The sequence below is a fragment of the Adiantum capillus-veneris genome, chromosome 24 (assembly GCF_014529385.1).
Source record: "Adiantum capillus-veneris isolate H3 chromosome 24, ASM1452938v2, whole genome shotgun sequence".
Lineage (NCBI taxonomy): Eukaryota > Viridiplantae > Streptophyta > Polypodiopsida > Polypodiales > Pteridaceae > Adiantum > Adiantum capillus-veneris.
Genome location: NC_140954.1, coordinates 18,882,021 through 18,896,840, shown reverse-complemented (window position 1 = coordinate 18,896,840; position 14,820 = coordinate 18,882,021).

Below are 14,820 nucleotides of genomic sequence, written 5' to 3'. Positions count from 1 at the left end.
TCAGACTGTGCAGCCTCACAATTCAAAGTAAAGAGGTCTTTCAATTTTATTTCTTGATATGGAAATCTAACAAGTTTGAAAATGGCATATCACTTTTCATGTTCACATCATGGGAAGGGCAAACATAATGGTGCAGGTGATGCTATTAAGAGGTAACTCACTTAGGAGCATCTAAAGCCACACTATATGAAATTACAACGTGTAGCAGATGTGGTGCCATTTTTGAGACAAACCATGTCCAATGGGGCTACATCCACATATTCTTCCCAAGTATGATCATCTACTCAAGTGCTCTCGGAGATCAAGGAAAGTGATGTGGATAGACGCCAATGTTGGGATTGTAAACATGTACCTAATGCACGTGGGTTACATTTTGCTAGTGGGTATTCCTTAACAAATGGAAAAGCTCACTTGTGTAGGCAATTCTCATGCTTCTGTACTGATTGTATGCCAGACAGTTGGGGGAGGTGTTCTAGTATGCATGGGATTATGTTATTCTTGAACCTATAGATGATGACGAGATTGAAGAGTTTGCATATGAAGGACACCGAGATGCATTGAGTGATGCACTTTGTGTTGGTGACAATTTTGTTATTATAGCTCCTCATGACAATGTGGAGTTTGTGGATTTCTATGTCATTAGGGAATTTTGGAGGTCATTTGGAGGGCATTCTAAGAAAATACATTTTTTGCATTCTCTCTCAAGAAAATTGGTGTAGTAAAAGAAAAGGTGTCCTCATCAACCATTTAGAAAGTTTACTTCCAGGTGGATTCCTTGGATTCCTTGGACATAGTGATAACGACCGTGATGATTGAGTGAATTTCTCTTTTTAGTTCAATTGAATGCACCTCGTCATATTGGAGGGAGGTTCTTCTTCAAAGGATGTATGTGCTAGGGACTAATGGCTTTTTTCTCTTTCGCTTCTTGATTTTCTTGCACTGTATTCATGGCTTCTTCCTCCACCCCCTCAAACCTTCTCACCAAGCGACATAAATATCATCTACACATTGATCTAGATTCTGAATATGAGCCATTATGCAAGGGAATTAAAAGATATACAATTGTAACACCCACCAAAATATAAAGACTCTGAGTAGAGGGAGCAAAACACGTAGATATATGGACAAATGGCTCACTCTTGGTGATGGAGAGAATGGCTTACTTGGCTATTGCGAAGCTCTGATTAGGTAATCATAAATTCAAAAAAGTATACTTCATTATCAAATAAATGAGACTATGACTTTCTAATTTGCATTGTGAGGACCAAAAAACCATTTTGTAGAGCACACATGAAGTAAAGGTCTTGCAAGAAAAGGTGCAGACCTTCCAAATGAAAGACACAATCTTAGGAGCTTGTGTGCAAAAGAAGAAGCTACAAAATCTTGAAACCTTGAAGGTTGGCTCTGGCGATCTTCAAAAGAGTATCCAAGCATTGAGTGAGGATTGTGAACCTTCTAATTTATTTCACCTAAACGTGGTTTTTTCTTATTGTAGTTATGCTTCTTTTGTAGACATGCTATATATATATACCCAGACAAAGAAAACATAGATCCGAAAAACAATGTAGGAAAGCGGTTGAAGCCATTGATAACTAGTAGTCTTGCAAAGGATATAGTCCATGACAAAAAGTTTAAGGTTTTGCAGCAGGATGTTGTTGAACATTTTATTTCTAAGAATTTAGTGATTGAAAATAAAATACAAGGCAAACTTGAATCCCTTGGCGTGAGTAAAAGAGGGTACTCAGCTATTCAGCAGTCTATCTCCTTCATGTTTGTTAAGAAGGGAATAAAGTCTAAACTTTTACCAATAGTAGCAAGCGTCTGGAAAGAGAGACTTCAACTCAACCATGCATAGACAGACTTCATTGGATGTCCATTTCATGTTCATGGTATCTATAGATCTCAAGGAACAATTGTAACCTACGATGAGTACTACAATGGTTGAGTTCTACAATGTAACGTTTGAAGAGACTGGTGGTGTTCTACATTTTGTTTTGAAGTTAGATGAGTGTAAGATTATTAAAGAGAAAAATATAGAGCAAGTCACAATAACATCGATGAATAGAGCTCGTTCAAAATTCCCTACTAATGATCCTTCATACTTTAGTGTACAATCAAAAACAAAATATGGTGGCTTGGTGCTTTTCAGGTAATCCATTTCCATCTATTCTTCAGCTTTGACGAGCCCACTTTTTATTTAATTTTAAATTTAATTTCATATCTCATAAGGATTTAATCTTGCAGGTGAAGAAAGAAGACCATGACATTTTTTATTAGGTGTTCCATCAAACCCCTGTTCTTGATATAGTTGATAGACAAATGAATCAAGGACAAGTGTTGGTTGTTGATGGGAAGGGAGACTTTCAAGTCCAATGGAATCTTACAGGTGATCTCAAAACATTGAAGTTTATGTATAGTTGTGGATTGCGTGCCATGGAAAAATATCCGTGCTTGTATTACATGGAGCCTGCAAAGATGATGGACCCAAAGTGGTGGATAAAGGCTCCTACTCATCACGATAAAGATCCTAATTTTCACCCAATTCTGGAAATTTTACTTGTTAATGTCCACATTTGTATAATGCATGCTCTTTGTAGAATTATGGAGAAGTTGTATTTGTGCATTCGGTTTGCTTGGAAAATTAAGAAGTCAATGGAACAACAGGTTGCTGTACAAGCCCTTGAATTAATATTGTCAGATATGTGTCTCCATGGGGGCAATGTGGAAATCTAGCAGGATGAGAAAAAATCAACCAATGATAAAGATGTACCATGCAAACCATCCATTGGTGGGGTCAAGGCACGTCGTTTCTTATCTAACCACCTAGGTGAATATACCAGTCCACCTATGTCAGTAAAAGTGAGTTTCACAATGGAAAAATTTGCATATGGCAGTGAAGGACCAGGAACCAACAACTCACAATGCCAAGTGTGATGTGTGATGTTCGTTCGGTGTTCTATTTTAGATGAGTGACAAAGATGATTGGTCACAAAATGATCTCAACAAGTTTATGGAGAACTTGTAGCTAGTAAAGAAATCATTTATGACAGCATGGACTGAAACTTAGAAAAGTATGGAAGCCCAAGCATATGGAACACCCAAGGCTTGGAAAAGTCTCATTACATGCCCAAGATTTCATATTTCAGATACACACAGCATGGTGGCACTTGAGACAAGGAAAATAGTTTTAAAGAGTTGTCTCAATGGTTTTATCGTAGAATACTTCACCATCTACAACAAAAACGTGTACTGGACAATTCAACAACAACACAAGCAATTAGGCATTTGCAACAAAGAAAAAGAAAAAGAGCAGAGACATTCAACAACTCAAGTGGTCGTGAAGGGCAAAGAAAGTGGAGAGAGACAATGGAATATGTTAACCATAGGTGGACCAAGAGAATTTTCTTTTAGGTCACAATATGTACAAGAGATGCCTAATGATTTAACAAATCATGTACAAGTCACAAGTCTCTCAATTTGATGATTGTTTAGGGATATCTTTTGGCATATCACCCTCGTATCGGAGCATTATATGTTTTCCATAATTCAAGAGTTCATTTGGGTTTTGTTTTCCTAAAGAGAGTGTCATTGTTGTGTATGTGTTATAATAAGTCGCACGACCACCTGTGTGCCCCGAAAGTATCCAAAACATTCTCTCCAAAAAAAATTGCCGACGAGGATAAACTATCGTCACCACGAACATGGTCCTAAGCATGCATACTTCTTAAATTTTTTGCACAATAAAAAAAGAGAATGAGTCTTATAAGACAAAAAAGTTGTTCATTTAAAATGCATTGTCATTTTCTTACTCTACTTTAGCATTGTAAGCATGACAATGTTCATATTATCCTTAAGCTAGGTTCCTTGCATCCATCTAGCATCTTTAAAAGGATAATTCTTAGACTTAACAAGATATCATTGGATAATCTTACCGTTTCTTAGTACCTTGTCTTCATGTCGAAGAATCGATTCGGGCTGCAACACCTCTTCTTGATCTTCGATCTTTGGCGGGTCCTCCATTATTGGTTCTTTTGGTGGCTCTCCTTTGTAAGGCTTGAGTAGGCTCACATGGTTAGCATTGTGAATGAGCCAATGGTTTGGTACCTTTAACTAGTAAGCCATCTCATTGACTGGCTTAAGAATTTCAAAAGGAAGGACCATAGTATCTTTTTGATAGTTTAGCATAATACTCTTGGTGGCTCATAGGATTCTTGCCCATAGTATGCCTTAGATGAGCCTTGAGAAACTTTAGAAAGACCCAATAATTTTTCTTGAAGGCAAAGGCTCCTTTGTGCTTATTAGCAACAACAGACCTTTTTGTCTTTGCTTTGAGATGGATATAGCCTCTTTCAATCTTTGGAAAATATTCTTGTGAGTCTCCGCTATATTCATTAGCAGCGAAGATCTTCCCACGTACTTTAAGTAGTAAGGGACTTTGGATCTTCCCTCTTTAACCTCAAAAGGTGCTTTCCCCATAGAAGTATGCACAATGTCATTGTACGCATACTCTATAAGAGGTAAGTACTTCTCTCATTGAGAACGTTGATCTACTTCCATGACATAGGCTTTTAGTAGATTCAAGAATCCTAGAAATTACTAGAAATTACTAGTCATTCTATGATCTTTGTCCAACACTATGGATGTTGGCAAGCTACGATACTTGAAAATTTGAGATCTAAAGAGGGTTACCATTTGATGTGCCTTAATAGTGTTTTTGACAGGCATAGAGCATATTTTCTTGCTAAGACAATTGATTAAAACAATCCAAGTTGTTTCCCTCGATCAAATTTTAATTTTTGGTATACCACGCATATTGAAACATACTCTTGTATGTTTACTTTTCATGGTAGACCAACAAAAATACATTTCTACTCCTCGAAGAATAGGTTATGGAATCCCTCTTTGCTACGCATAAGGAGATGCATAGGATTCATACATGACTTTCTTATTGTATTGGTGAGTAACACATAGCCTATTGCCATTTGGAAAATAACCATCCTTCAAGGTGAATGGTTCTTTTTTTTTACTTCCCTAATGCAAAGGTTTTAATTACCTACTTAAATTCGTGGTCAATAGCATACTCATCTATCATAAAAGATAGATCATTGTGAGTTGATATAGACACCACATTTACCCTTGGCCATTGTGAAAGTGCATCGACCACTTGATTGTGCTTGCCAGCAATGTGAGCAATATGAAATTTAAATTGCAAAAGAAAAATCTCCCACCTTATTTGTTTGTCTTGTCGGAGAGCTTGGTTTTTGCGTCATGAAGTTCTTGACGCTTTGTGATCCATTCGTAGGACGAATGGAGTCTCCAACAAATAGTGCTTCCATGTATTTAGGACATGTAGAACAGCTAAAATCTCTTTCTCATAAATGCCCAAGAAACGTTCATCCATATTGAGCCTTTGGCTCTCATATGCTATGGCATGCCCTTCTTGAAGCAAAACTTGTCCAAGGAAATGACCACAAATTGGACCTCAAATGGCTTTGTGAGATCCGGAAGCATGAGGATTGGTTGAGAGGTAAGCTTCTCTTTGAGCTTGACAAAAGCATTTTGTTCTTTAGCAGTCCATGAGTACTTAATGTTCTTCTTTGTTAAGTCATGCAATGGTCTTGCTATTTGAGAAAATTTTTCTATGAAGCATCTATAGTATGCACACATACCAATAAAGATTCTTAGCTCATGTAGATTCCTTAGATTAGGCCATGCTTTTATTACCTCCAACTTTGATGGATCCATACGGATACCATCCTGAGAGATAATGTGACCTAAATATTGAATCTAGAGGTGTCATTTGTACTCCTCAAGAGAATTTGAGTGGCCTAAAATTTTTTGTCCATCATGAGTTTGAATGTGGTTGGAGTATTTGCCAGGCCAAAACTTGTAACTTATCAAATAGATCTTCTACCCGCAGCATGGGAAATCTTTTTTTTATAGTGATCCTATTTAGTGCTCTATAGTCGACACACACGTGATATGTGCCATCTTTCTTTTGCAATAAAAGTACTTGTGAACAGAATGGAGAGGAACTAGTCCTCACCATACCTTTTTCCATCAATTCATGCACTTGCCTCATGATCTCCTCTTGTTGAGCTTGTGAAACTTAATAAGGAAGTTTATTAGGCGGTGAGCTTCCTAGTAGAAGCTCTATTGCATGGTCATCATCCCCTCATTTTGGAGGTATCTCACTAGGGATGTCATTGATGAAAACATCTTGGAATACATTTAGGAAATTAGACAACTCTAATTCCTCTAGTGTGAGGACCCCAAACCCGCCGACACCAAAAGCGGGATAGGACCCTTGACAGGTCTCTAGGCCTAATAAAATGTGAGTCCCTAAACAAGAAGAATTCCAGGGAATTCACCCTTACCATTGATAATGGTTTAGGTTTATAGCCCTAGAAGGAGACCTAGTCCTGTCTCGCAGTGGAAACGGGACAACTTGCTGGAAAAAAAAAACCTAATCTGGCCCTATAACTTCCATCATTCGGATTAAGGTTTCCTTAGCTTTTTTCGGCCTAACATATGTGAGGGCACAACCGCTGGTGGATTCCTCTTCCAAGTGGAGAAGTTTCTAGATGTTTTTAGTGTACGAGAATGGATAGTTACTTGACTAATCAGGTCCACCCGACCATGATTGACAACCTTAGTCAATCCCCACTTACCACCTCGCACTCACACATGATTCTTTGTTGTTTAATTACTACCACATTCTTGTCACAATTAAAACAATGATTTCTTTTAACTTTCATAACTGAATTTCATTAAGACAACCCTTGAAAACAGTATTAAAAACATTCTTTTAGCAAAAAAACATCTTTAGACCTAAGACAAGGACTATCATTTTGTAGTATCTCTGACCAGCACTGGCTTGTCTCAAGACCACGGTATACATGGGTGAAAAAATGGCACCCATTCCTTATTTAAAAAAACCGGGGTGGAAAAATCCATCACCCATAGTCCAGGCACCCATACGCCAACCGGTTGCCCATACAACCGAGTGGTTCCTCTAGGATAAACTTGATATCCTTAGTATTCTCCACAAGCACAAACAAACACGGGGTAAAGACTCCACACGCACTGAGGAAACCGACTCATCCATGGAAAAATCACCATCATTACTCATTACCTGGAGTAAAATATTCCAAGGAATCAGAGGTGTCTTGAGACAAGCTATCTTAAGGATGATCAAACATTTCTTTCCTAGTTCAATCAGTCATAACCCAATCATTTCTTTCCTATTTACAATCATTGCTCGTTGGTTTCTTGGAAGTTACCTTCCATTTACAACCAGTTTATCCTTCCTAACCCTTACGCATGCAATGTTAATTTAGAAATGAACTTTAATCTAATTAAAGACTTAAGTGAACAAAATGGTAATCCACTTGTGAGGTCTGTCATGTGCTGTTGCGTTGGTGCCTGTAGACTTTTCTCCGTAGGCCTATGACTAGGCCCAGCCTCATGGTCATGAGTGGCTTTATTTTTTTTGTTGATAGTATCCTCTTCATCGGTAAGAGTATTTCCTCTTAATCAATTAGAGGATTAAATGAATAATCTCTTTTCTTCCTTTTTACCCAAAAATAAGGATTTTTGGAATAAATAGGTATCCTTGCTAGTTAGTGGATGAGATATTTCTCCTGTAACCTCTTTGTACTATTAGTATTCTCCCATAATTATCATATAATTATGGAAGCTATTTTACTGGATTTCTCCTTAGTCTATATTCCAAGAATATCCTATTTTTCGTCTTAGTAAATTATGAGTTACCTATCTGCTAGTGGATTACTTACCCTAGATGGAATTTGATATGTTCTATCTTTAACAAATTTATGGTTAACTCATAAAATTGATTTGTAACTTTTCCCTTCTATATTTATGGTATAATTTAGGTAAAATTAGCCGACAGTAATTTGTTATACTAATTATTTAGGCTAAGGTAATTTTCCCAACTTTCAAGAGTGATTTCTGACCTCAAGTAGTTATTGGGTAGTTATATAAATTCATTTACTAATTTCCTTTTTTTGGTTTATACACAAAATCGATTACTTTTATCTATAATAATTATCTGAGGTTAAGATATTTATCATGGGTTCTTTAAGTTGTGTTTTACCTCTGATAATTATCTCAAAGGTTTTTGGATTAATTTTCTATTTTTATGTTTTTATTTTCCCTTAAAAATAGTATTTTTCTATTGAGATAATTAGTTACACTAATTATTTGAGGTTAAGATATTTATCACGGGTTTCTTAAGATGTATATTACCTTTGATAATTACCTCAAAGCTTTTTAAACTAGTTTGCTATTTTCCTCGTTTTATTTTCCCATAAAAATAGTGTTTTTCTACTGAGATAATTAGTTAAACTAATTATTTGAGGTTAACATAATTATCATGGGTTTTTTGAGATGTATTTTACCACTAATAATTATCTCAAAGCTTTTTGGATTAGTTTCCTATTTTCCTCTTTTTATTTCTCCTAGAAAACAATATCTTTTTGTTGAGATAATAGATTAAACTAATTATTTGAGGTTAAGATAATTATCATGGGTTTTAAATGATATTTGTTTCCTTTGATAATTACCTCAAAGCTTTTTGGATTAGTTTCCGATTTTTCCCCTTGTATTTTCCCTTGAAAACAATGTTTCTCTGATGAGATAATTAGTTAAACTAATTATAAGAAGTTAAGATAATTATCACAGGTTTATCAAGATATATTTCACCAATGATAATAATCTCAAAGCATTTTGGATTAGTTAGTTATTTTTCTCTTTTTATTTTTCTCTAAAAACAGAGTAATTCTACTGAGATAATTAGCTAAACTAATTATCTGATGGTAAAATAATTATCAAAAGTTTCATAAGATGTGTTCCTCCTCTAATAATTATGTCAAAGCATTTTGGATTAGTTTGCTATTTTCCCCCTTTTATTTTCTCCTAAAAATAGTGTAATTTTATTGAGATAACTAGTTAAACTAATTATTTGAAGTTAAGATAATCATCACAGGTTTCATAAGATGTATTTTTCTTCTGATAATTATCTCAAAGCATTTTGGATTAATTTACTATTTCCCCCCTTTTATTTTCCTCTAAAAACAGTATAGTTCTATTGAGATAATTAGTTAAACTAGTTATTTGAGGTTAAGATAATTTTCATGGGTTACAAAAGATGTGATTTACCTCTGATACTTATCTCAAAGAATTTTGGATTGATTTCATCATATCCCCCTTTACTTTTCTCTTAAAAATAGTGTAATTTTACTTAAATAATTATAGAAATTACTTAAAAAATTAAAAGATAACTTTTCTAGCATAATGACTATCTAACACAACTCTGATATTTATCTCATCTTATTCTAAATTTAACTAGTATATTTATCATTAATTTATGGTTAAAATGAGTATTTTCAGGCCTAATATAATATAATAATTAGTTATCTTAGTGTCCCTAAGCTTAATCTCAATAATCAGTAGAGAATTTTGAATTAGGAAGGAATTTTAGAGTATACATAGGTTTAATCTTCAATTAATTAAGAAAAATGTAAATAGGTTAACCTAGTTTTACTAATTAAAAAAGGTTTTACTAATCAAGTGTTTTCTCAATAACCAAGTTAAATTTAATAGGCTTTGTACAATTTCTAAGGTTTCAAAAACTTAAAACCTTACATCTAGATTCCCTTTATTGCTACTTGTGGAAACATTAAAGTCATTTACAGACTCTCTAACAAAGATCATATACGCAAAAATACAGTTTTTCATTGACTTATCAAAAGCAAATGTATTTACCAGGGATATGGTGTTCCCCAAATAATTAGCATCTATAAACATGCTCATTTCCCTGTAAATAAAGTAGATTCTCCTTTTAGGGAACTTCATGTTGGCAGCCATGCGGTTGAACCATGGTGTCCCTATGATAACATCCTCATGTTGGAGAGGAGATGGAATTTATTTTTCTTTATCAACGTAGCTTTGGACATGAAGCCTCAACTTCCCAAATAAGGGAGTAATGAAGGCTTGCTATCCCTTGAAAGCTATGTTAGTAGTTACAGTATCTCCCATCTCCAAAGCTTGAATGCCCAACTTGGTGGCCAACTCCATTGATATGAAGTTGTGAGTAGAGCCATGGTGAAACAAGATGAAGGCATCATGTTCCCTTACCTTTCCCCAAGCATAGGAGAGGAATGAGCCTTTGCAATGAGTATCCTCTTTTGGAGCTTCAACTATGGAAGATCTAGGAGTGTCATTGTGTACATTTATTTTGGGGCAAGAACGATAACCATGTCCTTTCTCCCCACACTTAAAGCACTTATGGTCTTTACGAAAGGCCTCTAATTCTTTGGAAGAGAGCTTATTTTTACCTTTGTAATCTCCTTTCTCCCTGGTCTTGTTGTTGTTGGTGTTGGTGTTGCCTTGCGAAGAGTTTTGAGCATTGCTCTTTCCTTTAGCTTCATTTCGATCCTTTTTTTCCATGGGCTTGAAATTTGTTCTCACCCTTTGTTGGAAATTGATCTGTGAAGCAACCATAGTGTGATGGATGGATTCAATGAGAGTGGTAACGCCATTGTGAGTTGACATACTTAGTCATGTCTTCAGGTAATACCGCACAAATTTGTTGCTTTCGACGAAGTCTATCCTTTGAAAGACTGTAGATTTGAGATGTAAATCCCAAAACTTTTCTACATATTTGTGGATAGACTCGTTGGAGAGAAGCTTCAAGATCCACCATTTGATAAGCGCTTTGTCCTTTGCATCACTTGCAAGGAATTGCTTCATGATGGAAACTTGTAGATTTTTCCATGTCTTTGGGGCCTCGCCATTGCCACGAAGGCTAGACCACCATTGACGAGAAGATTTTTGGAAGTGCATAGCTACATGATGTATCTTAGAGGATTCTGTCAAGCCCTCGTCTCCAAAGGCCACATCAAATTGTTGGATGAAGGCCAATACTTTGTCTGTGGCACCAAAGGTGCCATCATAGGTGAGAAAACAGATACTCTTTCCTCCCTCTTTGAACTTCTAGAGCTTTTGTGATTTTGTCATGCAGGGTATGATTTGTGATGTCCTCTCCTCTTGTATTCTCTAGGAGAATATCCATAGATTTCGTCGAAAGAGAAGGAAGGTGAAGAAGAAGGAGAAGAGGGTGACCTCTTTCTTGCCTTTTTCTTCCTTTGTTTCCTCTCTTCCCTTTTGGAGTGACGAGGAGAAGGACTATGGGTTGACCGTTTCCTTCTGGGAGGAGTTGGCGATAGTCCAGACCGCCGTCTTCATGGAGCCACATCTTTAGAGAAACTTAGGGATTCACTTCTTTCTCGTTCTTTGGATTCCTCCTCTCTTATGTGAGTAACTTTGGCTTGCAAGGTAGGGTTGCCCATAGCTTGATGCAACCTAGTAACAAGATCGTTGATAAACATGGGGGCATCATCATTAGCATCTTCATGTGCAAAATCAAAATAAGAACATAAATATCTACACCCACGGCTCAAATTGGTTAATTATAGAGAGTATTAGGGTGGGTCTAACATAGCAAAATTACTGAGGGATAGCTCCTTTTGGACTTCTTATGGCTCAGTAATGGTAAAGCCTTAGGCAAGTCTAAAACGACTCTATTATTAAGACCAAAGCTCCCAAGGTGTGCACCATATCCCACATAGTGGGCTCAACAAAATCGATAATAGATCTCAAACCCACTTACCCTGATATAATTAACAAAATCAACCACTAATAGGCTACTTAAGGACCTCTATTCTTAATCAAGAAAAGAGAAACCAAATGCTATGATACCAATGTAATGGAAATGGCTATGAACGTTTAGAATAGCGGAATTAAGAGAATTAAAGTGAGCATTTTTGTGAGATCACTTTGAGAACATAGAGGGTGAGCTTTATTGATGGTAGAAACATGAACATAGTACTTAATTAACTTGGAATGAACAATACTTTTGTAAGGAGAGAGTATTAGAGAACATGACAATAGTTGAGGACCGGATTTACTTGGAGCCGGTCCCCCCTCCAAAAGGCGTAGATTCTCCCATCAAGAGAGACTTGGTACAATACAACCTTTGTGTTCCTTGTGACCTTGGTGATGCTATGAATATGGAAAGCTTCATGTATCATGAGCATAACATAGATTTTGCAAAAAGCATTAACTATCCCAAGGCCTCAAACACCTCCGAAGGTGGAGAGAGCTAGTGGGGAGTGAGGGTAGGAAAGAGAAAAAAGAATCATTCATAGGAGAAAGAAATAGTTCCTCACTTATCCATCACTCTTTTTTCTTAGCATAGCATAATAGCATAGTAATTAAGATGAAGAAGATGGAAAGCTTAAGCATTGAAGCATGGCTCTTGCTTGGATTCCATAGCCAAGAGTATTGGAGTAGGCTCTCCACTTCTCCACAAGCTTGGAGAAGGAGATGGAGCTCTTGAATTTTGCACTCCACACAATGAGATAATGTGTGTGTGTGTTTGAGAGAGTATATCCCCCTCTCATGCTTGGTCCACACCTCTCTCTCTCTCTCTCTCTCTCTCTCTCTCTCTCTCTCGTAATATTTAATTATATCATTTGAGACATGTGTCCTCTTTTTTCTCTTTGAGAGAAAGAGCTTAATTATTTATTTTTATGGCCACATGTGGAGAATTTTTTGAACATCTGTCATTTATGTTTCTTAAGTCATTTGGTTTGATTTGAATACTTTAAGCACTTAGTCAATCAAGTATGTTTCTTTTATGCTTCTTAAGTCATTTGGTTTGAATTGAATACTCAAAGCCTTAGTCAATCAAGCATGGAAACGTTCATGCCTCTTGAGAATTTATCTTTGAATTTAACATTTCAAAAAACTTAGTCATTTAAGCATAAAAATCACATCAATCTTTGGGTAAGGTTCCCACAACTACTTTAAGCATTTTAGCACCTTATGCTTGGGTAGGATTCCCACCTTGAGGTTAGCCCTAGCTTATGTTAGTTCAAAGAACTTTTTAACACTAACTTCTGGAGGTCTTTAATGAAGCTAACACTAAGGTCTTTTAAGCTCCATTAGATGCACATTGCTCTTTGATAGACTACCTCCTTTTGGACCCCTATTGAGATGTAACCATATCTCCTCTTGGTCCCTTGCTGAGGTAAATCTAGCAGCACTTATTGCACATTGCTCTTTGGTAGACCGTTTCCTTTTGGACCCCTATTGAGATGCAAACATTTCTCCTTTTGGTCCCCTGTTGAGATAGGTCTAGAAGCACATATCTATATGCTAACTCTTGTTCCCCTTTTATCTTCCCATATTAAATGATCAGTTTAATATGAGAAAATCATTTGGTAAAGTTAGATATTACATTTTATGACATAGTCCATTTCTATTACATTGGTATTAGAGCTATTGGTTTCTCTTTTCCTGCTTAAGAAGAGAGGTCCTTAAGTTGTCCATGAAAGGTTGGACCTGCTCATTGCAAGAGGGTAAGTGGAACATGGCTCAATTATCTTGGGTGAAAAGGACTTAGTTGGAGGTACACCGTTGTGAACTATAGAATTAATAATGGAATCTCTCGGGACTTGCCTTTGGCTTAAGCATTATTGAGCTACTAGAAAGCTCAACAAAAACCATAATAAACCGAGCAATGTTAGACTCTCTTCACTATTCTTTGCAATCAACAGTCTCTAAACCACGGGTGCGGCTGCTTGAGAGCTAATTTTCAAAGGTAAAAAAGAGTATCAACGAAGGTTTTTGAGGGTACAAAAGCACAAAGTAGCATATACATAAGTTTAATTAGCATGTCTAACGATAATCAAGAGAGTCGATGAATACTGACAACTTTGATATTTCACTTGAATGTGCTACTGATGATGCCCCAATGTTTGTGAATTATCTTGTTACTAGGTTGCAACAAGCTATGGGAAACCCTACCTTGCAAGCCAAAATTAGCCAACAACTTCATGCTTATGGGATTTCCCTACCTCTCCAAGAAGAGAGAGAGCTTAGGAAGCCTCTTGTTGAGACTTCCAAAAAAAGACTCAGGCTCTGATAAGAGAAGAGAAGGAATCCAATGAACGAGAAAGAAGTGAATCTCTGAATTCCTTTGAAGATGTGGCTCCACAAATATGGTGGTCTCGACAATCCCCAACTCCTCCCAAAAAGAAAAGATCATCTTATAGTTCTTCTCTTCGTCACTTCAAAAGGAAAGAGAGGAAATAAAGGAAGAAAAAGGCAAGAAAGAGGTCACCCTCTTCTCCTTCTTCTTCACCTTCCTCCTCTTCCAATGAAAGTAGCGGTTATTCTGCAAGAGAATACAAGAGAAGAGGAAATCGCAAATCCTACCCTGATTGGAAAAGGTCCCACAAGCTTAAGAATTTCAAGGAAGGAGGAAAGAATATCTCTTTTCTCACCTATGATGGCACATTTATCCATGAATTTGATGTGGCCTTTGGATACAAGGGCTTCATTGAATCTTCCAACTTACTTTATGTAGCTATGCACTTTCAAGAATCTCCTCGTCAATGGTAGCCTAGCCTTTATGGCAACAACGAAGCTCCAAAGTCATGGAAAACTCTATGAGTTTCCATTGCAAGCGATGCCAAAGATAAAGTGTTCATTGAATGGCGGAGTTTGAAGCTACTTTCCAACGAGTTTATCCACAAATACGGAGATAAGTTTTGGGACTTTTATCGCAAAGCTACAGTCTTTCAAAAGATAGACTTCACCAAGAAAAAACAACAATTTTGTACGTGATTACCTAAAGAAATGTTCGAGTATGTCAACTCCCAACGTCTCGGTTCTGTCACCAAAGTCATCCACCATACTATGCTTGCCTCTCGTATCAATTTCCAAGAAGGG